This window comes from Triticum aestivum, chromosome 3A (genome assembly GCF_018294505.1).
Source record: "Triticum aestivum cultivar Chinese Spring chromosome 3A, IWGSC CS RefSeq v2.1, whole genome shotgun sequence".
Taxonomy (NCBI): domain Eukaryota; kingdom Viridiplantae; phylum Streptophyta; class Magnoliopsida; order Poales; family Poaceae; genus Triticum; species Triticum aestivum.
Window position 1 is genome coordinate 205,814,798 of NC_057800.1, and position 9,754 is coordinate 205,824,551.

The window sequence follows — 9,754 nt, forward strand, 5'->3', positions numbered from 1 at the left end:
GCATGTGAGTGGACTGAAAGAGACGTCGGCCGATTTTTTTACTACCTTTGAATTTACATCTACATAGTGTTACTTGTCTTCTAAGTTAATAAGTTCCCAGAGAATGAAGCTCCATGTTGCATCGAGGCTCTAGGTGGCCGGTGGGATTACCGTGTCAGCTTATCTATGATGTTTGCCATTCAGGAGGGGCCATTACCTAGGCGCACGCGATGGGCGGCCGCCTACGCTTCGCTTTGTGGATTGGTCTACATAAACCGCACGAGGGAGGGGGTAGGTTTCAGTTAGACTGGTTGTAATAGGGAGTATCATATACTAGTATCGTGCATATGATACTACTATATGATACTACCTCCCTAATGCATAGTATCATATATTAGTATCATGTAGTACTTTATTTTATTGCCATGCATGACACAAAGCAGCATGGAATTTATTATGATACAGTATCATGATATGATACTCCATCATCTCTTTCTTTATTTAATGTTATGACACATCATCAAAATTGCCTAGTTGGCATGCATGTACTAGCTATGATACTACCATTACGACGAGCCTTAGGCTGATTTTGCTGGTTTTTCTTCCCTGGGTTTTTTGTTTGCGTGAGGGATCGTGGGGAGGGGAAAACGGTGAGTGGCTTAGTTCGATCGGTCGAGGGGAGATCGTATGAGGGGGTGGGGGAGGGATACGAAGATGCGACACGACCTACCAACTGGCCAACTAGGAGTAGATATAAGAGGTATCAGTTGAAGGCCCTGTTTGGTTCGGCTGTGGATTTTCTAAAAGCAGCTATGAAAAATCTGCTGTTGAAAAATAGCTGTGGAAAATCTGATGTGAAAAAGATGTTGGCCATTTGGCAAACCAGCTGATGCATCTTTTACAGATTTTGGCCCACAGCGCAATCAGATTTTGGAAAGCACATCCTGGCCTGCTTCTGCTTTCGGTTCAGATTTTGGCAGCAGATTTCTGAAATCGGATTCTGCTGGGTTCTCTCTTTGGTTCAGATTCTGCTGCGCGACAGTGAAATCTGTCGATAAAAGCTGAACCAAACAGGGCCGAAAACTAGCTAACAACTATTGATGCTGGGGAGCAGGCTCGAGCTAAACATACTAATGAGGAAGCAGGTAAGGGATAATCTAGCGCCAACATGATGCAGATAAAACCACGTGACAAGGTGTAACCTTAGATTCCTTTTCTATTTTTTAGTTTGTTTCATGTTTTTGTTTCTTGCTTACTAAGCCTTTAAAAAGTGCATCAATGGTCACTGTATTTGTGTTTTTTTGCGGGAAACTATGAGCTTTATTCAACAACAATGGCACCAACACGATCATCCATCACGCTGGTCATGAGGAAACCGGGCGGGGAGTCCATCCAACAGTCGGTAACCCCAAGTGCTTGCATGTTTCGCACACAAGTGGGCCGGCATATTGGCACTTCTTATTACATGTTGAATATCAAAGGAAAGAAAGCATAAGGCTAGCTCATCAATTTCTAAAAGTAACGGCGCTACAATAGAGCGCGAAAAGCGTCGCGAGTGCCATAGCTGTACCATCTCCAAACAATCTGTTTCCATAGCCACTCGCGAGAACCCCCGGAGCTTTGCAAATATTACCCCATCTCGCAACGCCAACGCTTCTGCAATAAGAGGATCTGTGACATCGGGGTAAGGCTTACTCCAGGCAGCAACAAACGAAGAAGGAGATCTAGCTAAACCTCCTATTCCACTCTTTTTCTCAATCACTGAAACACTAGCATCCATATTGATTTTTACCCAGTCAACTTCAGGCGGTCTCCATCCATACCCAGGCAGTGTTTTGGTCTGCTCCAATGGGAGTTCCAATAGAGCCAGTGTTTCTCTTATACGCTTCATGGATTGGACTGGGTCCATACTCACTCTATCATGTGTTATGCTGTTACGTGATGCCCAGATCGCCCACATGACAGTAACTATTTTTGCCCTGTCCGCCTCAGCAAAACGTGGATCACAGAGGATATCCTTGCACCACGTACAAGGGTGTAGCTCCGACAACTTGAGGTGCAGCCAGCTTCTCGCTTATGCCCGCAAGCTTTGCGCATGAGAGCACTTAATCAATGCATGAAGCATATCTTCATTCGTACCTTTGCAGACCTTGCATCGCGCTAAGGTTGCTATATGCCTGTGTTGTAGTGTTGTTTCCACCGGTAGTATACCCCGAAGGACTCACCACCAGAACACACGGACCTTGGGAAGCACTTTTAGTTTCCATAGTCTCGTCCACACCTGCTTATTGTTCTCTGAAGATTCTATAATCGTCCCTTCCTCTAGAGCTAACTACTCGTTACGAGTCATTAGAGCACGATACGCGGATTTTACAGTCTAGGAACCCGACCTCTCATGAGCCCAAGCCTAGAAATCATCACCACCACCTTGTGTGAGCGGAATATTGAGAATTGCATCAGCGTCTGGGGGTATGAAGTTATTCCTAACTAGATCAGCTTTCCAGGACCAGCTCTCATTGTCAATCAAATCTGCAACCATGTACAGCGTAGCAGAACCAATCTGCTCCGTAGGTCAAAGTGACAATCTCCCTGGCAGCCATCTATCTTCCCAGATTCTTACAGAGGAACCATCCCCGATCCTCCTCAACAGCCCAGCCTCCAATGCTCCTCTTTGCAACTATCGCCCACTAGGTAGCCGAAGCGTTGCGCGGAACAGTAGCATGCATAAAATCAGTCGTCGGGAAATATCTTCCTTTTAGCACTCTAGAACATAGACCATGCGGGTTTGTAATCAGCCGCCATCCCTGTTTTCCCAACAATGCAACATTGAAGCATTCCAAATCTGGAAACCCCATTCCTCCTCTTATTTTTGGAAGCGACAAGGACTTCCAATCTATCCACTGCATGGAATTTCGGTCAATCGAGCTACTCCACCAGAACTTTGCCATCGGTGAGGAGATGTTCTTATACACTTTTTTCGTGAGCTTGAAGCAACCCATAGTGTATGTCGGGACTGCCTGAGCCTTTGACTTGATTAATATCTCCCTCGCCGCGCAAGACACCAAACGTTCTGTACCACCATTCAGTTGTGACCTCACTCTCTCACCAATGATGTCAAAGGTACCAAATGTAATTCGTCCAACTACAGTGGGAAGACCCAGATATCTTTCATTGAATGCCTCAACCCCAATGCCTGTGGCACCTTTCAACATAACTCTAACCGGATGTGGTGTATTTGGACTGAAAAAATAGAGCTCTTGTCTCTGTTCACGCATTGGCCCGAACAATCGCCATATATCCTCAAGATGTTATTCAACCTCATCACACTCTCCAGTTTTGCTTGCATAAAGATAAGGCTGTCGTTCGCAAACAGTAGATGATTAATCCACAGTGACTGGGTGCATACTCGGATTCCTTTGTCCGCATGGACTCCACCAAAGTTGTTCAACAGAGTTGTGAAGCCCTCCGCGCATAGAAGAAAAAGATACGGTGAAACGGGATCTCCTTGCTTGAAACCTCTAGATGGGGTAAAAAAGGCAGTAACTCACCATTCACACGTACTGCAAACCGAACCGATGAAACACATTTCATAATCAGTCGGATAAATATTGAGCTGAATCCCAATTTAGTCATGATAGCTTCGAGATAATGCCATTCAACACGGTCATATGCTTTCATCATGTCTAATTTGACTCCACAAACCCAATTCTTTCCCTTCTTCCTCTTCTTCATTGCGTGAACACTTTCGTGTGCAACAAGAACATTATCCGTGATGAGGCGCCCAGGCACAAACGCACTTTGCTCCTCACCTATTATCTCATGGAGAAAATCCCTCATCCTGTTGACAATGCATTTGGAAGCGATTTTGTACAGAACTGGACAAAGGGAAATCGGTCTATACTGATTTATCCTCTGCGGGTGGCGTACCTTAGGGATTAATGTGATTGTCGTATCGTTCATGCCTGCAGGTAGCTCACCCCCATTCAGGAAATCCAACACCGCTGGGACTATATCATCTTTCAATAATGACCAGTGTCTCTGAAAAAATCCCGCGGTAAAACCATCCACACCCGGCGCCTTGGAAGGAGCCATCTGAAACAAAGCAGTTCGTACCTCCTTCTCCGTGAACGGCATATCAAGATGTTCATTCATTGGAGCGGTCACTCGAGTTGGAACCAAATTCATCAGTTCGTCAAGCGGTTTAAACCCTTGGGATGTGTACAGAGTTTGAAAGAATTGTTGTACTTCAATATGATCATCCTCCCGTGTTTGACAAACTGACCCATTTGCACGCTCAAGCCTTTCAATCTTATTTATTCTCCTTCGTTGTGCTTCTTGTGCATGAAATTGTTTTGTATTTCGATCGCCCTCGCGTAGGTACGACACTCTAGACAGTTGCCGCATCCATATTTCCTCCTGATGAATTGCTTCTCTAAGCTTTTTGACTGTAGCCTTTTCTTCATCAGTGGGACCTCTCCCAGCCGCTCGGCTCCTCAGACGGTTCAACTTCTCCCGGAGCTTCCTGACTGTAGACGTCAAACTGCCAAACTCCCATGCGCCCCATGCAGATAATGAGCTCTGCATGTTATTGAGCGCACCAAGTACTCCTGCCAGCCCTTGCTGACCCGCCCCTTTTGCCAATTAGTCATGACAATACTATCATAATCTGCATGTGTCTGCCACACATCCTTGTATCGAAATTGTTTCGCTCCTTGTCTTCCCCCCGCGACAACATGTTCCCGCAGCTGTACCAGCACAAAGCAGTGTCAGACTCCGTAGTACTAATGTGTCGAACTCTAGTATGGCCAAAACGGTTGATGAGCTCCGGATTGCCAAATGCTCTATCCAGCCGAGCTTTAACATTGTCATCAGCTGCTTGGCCATTATCCCATGTATACTCCATTCCAGTCCACCCTAGGTCCTGGAAGAAGCACTCATCAATTATGTCTCGGAACGCCCTCATCTGCCACTCCGGACAGGCATCTCATGAAAAGTGCTCCGATGCAAATAAGGTTTCATTAAAGTCACCAATACATAACCATGCTGGGTGCTGGATGGAGAATAAGGTTCAAAGAAATCTCCAGCTATGGTGTCTATCTGATGCTCGTGGGGCTCCATAGAATCCCGTGAGTCTCCATTTTTCAGAGATGTGATCACTTTTCTACACCATTACATCTATATGGCCAGAACTATAGTTTTGAAGTTCAACCTGCACTTCGGCTGACCAAAACAAACCAATACCTCCACTTAGACCATCACTGTCTACTGCGAAATAGCCTACAAAACCAAGTTGATTCTTTAGGTTTTCCACTCTTTTAGCTGCAATCTTTGTCTCCATTACAAATATAAGACATGGCCCTTCTTTCTTCACTACACTGGAAGCTCACGAACTGCCACTTGGTTCCCAAGCCCACGGCAGTTCCAGCTAAGGCAATTCATGGCGACTGGCAAGGCTGCACCGCAGCCTCTGCCGATGTCCCGGAGTTAACCGGAGTAGGTTTCTTTTTCTTTGGCGACCTCTCGCCATCCTCACCTTTCTCAGAGGAGTCGGTCGGGTCCTTATCAGTCCCCTGTTTGCCCCCCCTGGTTGTGTGGATCGTTCATCAGCAAGGGCATAACCCTCTTGTACTCCTTTTTGTTCCTCAGCGGCCCCCCTTTTCTTTTGTTTTGATTCATATTCTTTGCTGGGGAAGTAACCTTGGTTCCTTTCTCAACTGCAGTACCTGAACCCTTTGTACCAGCTGTATCTCTCTGGTTGCTTGATTGCTCTTTTGGCACGTACTCACTAGCATCAGGTTTTTTGCGATCATCTGATGCCCGCAACCCTTTCCCAAAGGAAAGATCCCCATTAGCATCCCTCGTTCCAGGGCTCGGACAGTGCAAATCAGAGTGGCCCAAGCGTTCACATGAAAAGCAGAAGTGTGGAACATTTTCATAGAGAATATCATAAAGATCCATGCTCTTCCTCCGCGCCGACTCAATCAGAATCCACCACCTCAGAGGTTTTTCCACATCAACTGAAACTCTGGCTCTTAGATAGCCATTAGCATGATCAAACTACACACGAGTTGCCTCCTTGTCAATCTGCTTTGAAATGGCACCACACCATTTGTCATTATGCAGGTTGAAAGGAAGATTTACTACCCTCGCCCACATATGGATCTTGTCAAAACTCAGTTCAGATGGGCGCATGCATTCATCAAACTCCGCCAAGACGGCAGCATTCTTACTAACATGCTATGGCACCCCTTCCCAGACGGATCCCTGTCTCTTTGGCTAGCAAATTCAGCCACGAACATATTCTCTCCAACCAATCTAAAGACCAAACCTTTAGGGTTTCCCCAAGCTGGATGGAGAGCGCTTATAATTGTTTGGATGTGAAGAACCCTCCTATGTAGCACTTTTCCAACCAACATCCACCTCTCTTGAATCCCTTCATCTCTATCATCCAGAACAGGCGGCGTAGCCTCCTCCTCGGTGATGTCCAATTTGCCTAGGGCCTCCGCTAACCTCTCCCTTGCCGCACGGGGAGACAAGGGCTCCTTCCCGCTGCTATGGCCCGATGATGTTGCCATCCTCCAGCCACAGATCCTGTGTGCCGTGCCAGAGATCAGCACGCGGCGCCAAGATCCACCCACAAACCCTAATCGCCTCTAAAGGGCGCTCCGGGTATTACGGGGGAAAAGCTGGTCACTGTATTTGTGTTGAAAGCTCACTTTGAACAATGTACTTAAGAATACGACCACTATATACGACTTAAGAATACAAAATTCAATTGGTTAAGAGGGATGCGTGCGCCCCACCCACCTGAAAATAATTTTTTTGGGGGGAGGGGGGGGGGGAAGCAAGAATGGTAAACACACGGACCTTTTACAGGGCTGTTACGGGACTTTCCCATAATACCCCCCCTATTTTTCACCAGGGTGGGGCCCCAGCCTCCTCCTTGATCCAATTAAAAAGCACCAGGTCAATCTCAGTCCCTAATCCTTAAGTAAACTTCTGTTGATGTAGCATTGGTGGGGGATGAAGAGGAAAGGGCCGTAAGGTAATCATCCGCAGCACGGGTGCACGTACGCAGCACACACGCATTGCAGCCTTCTACACGCCCAAGTCCGTCCACTACCTCGCCAATTGGCCATGCAGCCCGAGCCCGTGGAGTCCTGCATCCCCAACGCGTCTGTCGGCCGAGCCGTCTCGCCATGTCTTCCACGTGGTCACCTCGACCATATGTCTCCCGGCCTTCAGCGTCTGGTTTCGCACGCAGCCTGCCGCCGCTCGGCGCGATCGTGCAGCTTCTCCCTTCTCACCATTCACAACATGCATGCATGTACACACACAAAGCAAGCACAAACACAACTCAATACGCACGCACAACAACGAGCAGCCGCCGCCTGGCATGGCTAGCGGGAGTGGACGTACGGTGCTGGGGTGCACGTCGTGCTGCCGGTCATCCGGGACAGGGTCTCATGAGCGATCGCCGGCCGCGTCGCACTGGCAACACTGATCGATGCCGGCCGGCGGATGTACAGGAGCTGTGAGACGAGCTAGGCGGCGCAACACATACCAACTCTCTGTTTGCATGAGATGGCCACATGAACGACTGGGGCGACACCCACACCGGCTGCTCTCCTCGCCGTGCGCGCGCACCATGGTGGCGCGGCTACCGGAGCATGCCCCGACGGCCTCCGATATGTCATATGTGCATGTTGTGTGCTAGGCTGCTAGCTGTGCGCGCGCTTGCGTGTTGTGTGCGAGTGTGTGTGCATGCGTCTTGTGTGTTCTCATAACAAGGTCGCGCTCTAGTTTATTTATACGCAACGAAGCTGCTAGTTCAATTGGCTGGGTTGTCTGGGCGTCAGCGACAAGCCCCTGGTTTGAATCCCTAATTTTGTCGCATAGTTTTTCATTTCTTATTCAACCCACCGACAGCAGGGACCCATGCGAGGTAGAGAGAGAACATTGGCTGACTAGGCTACATTATTTGCCATGTAGGCAATTTGACCGGTTAAAGTGGCAAAAATACGAAGCTATACAGTGAGCACATAATCACCTCCAGTTGTATATAATGGCCGCATTAACTATATGCTTAAGCAAAATGACCAAAGTGAGCTTTAAAACAAATACAGTAATCTATTGACTTTACTTTCCACTCTCTCAAGGCGACTTGGAAAAGCCTTCCTCCCTTCAATCTCTGGCTGCGAGCCCGTGCATTCAGCTCCCCTTCGCCTGCCGCTCCGGCTGCCGATGGTGGGGAGGAGAATCCTAATGTCTCGTCTCCGGCTAGTAGATAGGTAAGGTTTAAGTCCTCTAAAGGGCGTGGTTTGGACGGATGGCGGCGCCCCTTCTTTGAGTCAGTCTTCCGGGATTCGATCCTCCTTAAATTCGTCTGTTGGGACGGATTAGACGGAGTTCTGGCGTAGATTCCTGCCAGCTCCTTGGAGGCGGTGAGGTTAGGGTTTCTCGCTGTGCGTACCCAACAACAATATTTGGTGTCAGGTTTTTCAGATCGATTCAAGGATTCAACGGTAATGACTGCAACTCTAGGGCGCTGGTCCTTGGAGGCACGTGCACGAAGACTACACATGGCATTATTTTTTCTCTATGAAGAACCCCTTGTATTTTTGTTCTCTCGTGGCTGTAATCTTGCAAAATTCCCACATTTTCGGAACCCATGTGAAGTACTTGATGAAATGTATAGCAGTCCACGAAATCGTGCACGCCGCCCCGCACCCCGCACGGCACCTTGCTTCCCGAGGAAGTGGACGCCGCGGAGGAACCCAGACGCAAGAATGTGCCGACACAGAGCATGTCGGTCAGCCTGGTGCACGGGGCCACAGAGTAGCTGCGCATAGATGCTCTGGTATATACGCGTCGACGCACAGGATGGCCTCGTCGGGCCTGGTGGTGCACACGGTGTCTTGCACGTGGGCGTGGTGCTCATATCAAGTTTTCTATGAACCGGAGGAGATGCCGGCGATGGCGTCCACTGCGTCGACGCGCTGCGCATTCCATCAGACACATTGCGTGCATTCCACAAAAGAGGGTTGTGGGAGAAAAAGACAAGGGTGTCCTTTGTTAAGTGCCACGTGTGGGCTTCTGCAGGATTTTATATCAAGCTGACCCCACACAAGTTTCTTTTTGAACATAAATAACTTTATTCCTCGTACTCCCTCCGTCCGGAAATACTTGTCCTCAGAATGAATAAAAGGGGATGTATCTAGACGTATTTTAGTTCTAGATACATCTTTTTTTAATCCATTTTGATGACAAGTATTTTCAGACGAAGGGAGTATAAGCCATGCCATTTACAATATGTGGAAGAATAAAGTCAAGGGGATTGGAAGAGTCCCAAAATTCAGATAAACCAAGACTAAAGCAGTGCTTTGCTAAACAATCAGCAACAAGATTGGTTTCCCTTCTGCAATGAACGAACCTAACATTTGAAAAGTCCATCGCCAGCAGAATAGTCTCTGTGATGATTGGCACATCGGGACTCATGTAAGCATCAAGGTCTGAAACTGCCTTCAATGCATTTAAACTATCTGATTCAATGATTACATTGAAGCACCCAAAATTTGAAGCCAAAATAAGTCCATACCGAATATCCTTTATCTCTGTCGAAACCACTTATTCTATATGAACCAAAGGCCAGGTTGCCGTTGCGATCAAATTACCCCGGTAATCTCTCGCCACAGCTCAGCAAGCTCCTGCCAAGTTCTCCGCATGAAATGATGCATCTACATTAATTTTCACACAGCCCGTCGCAGGTTTCTTC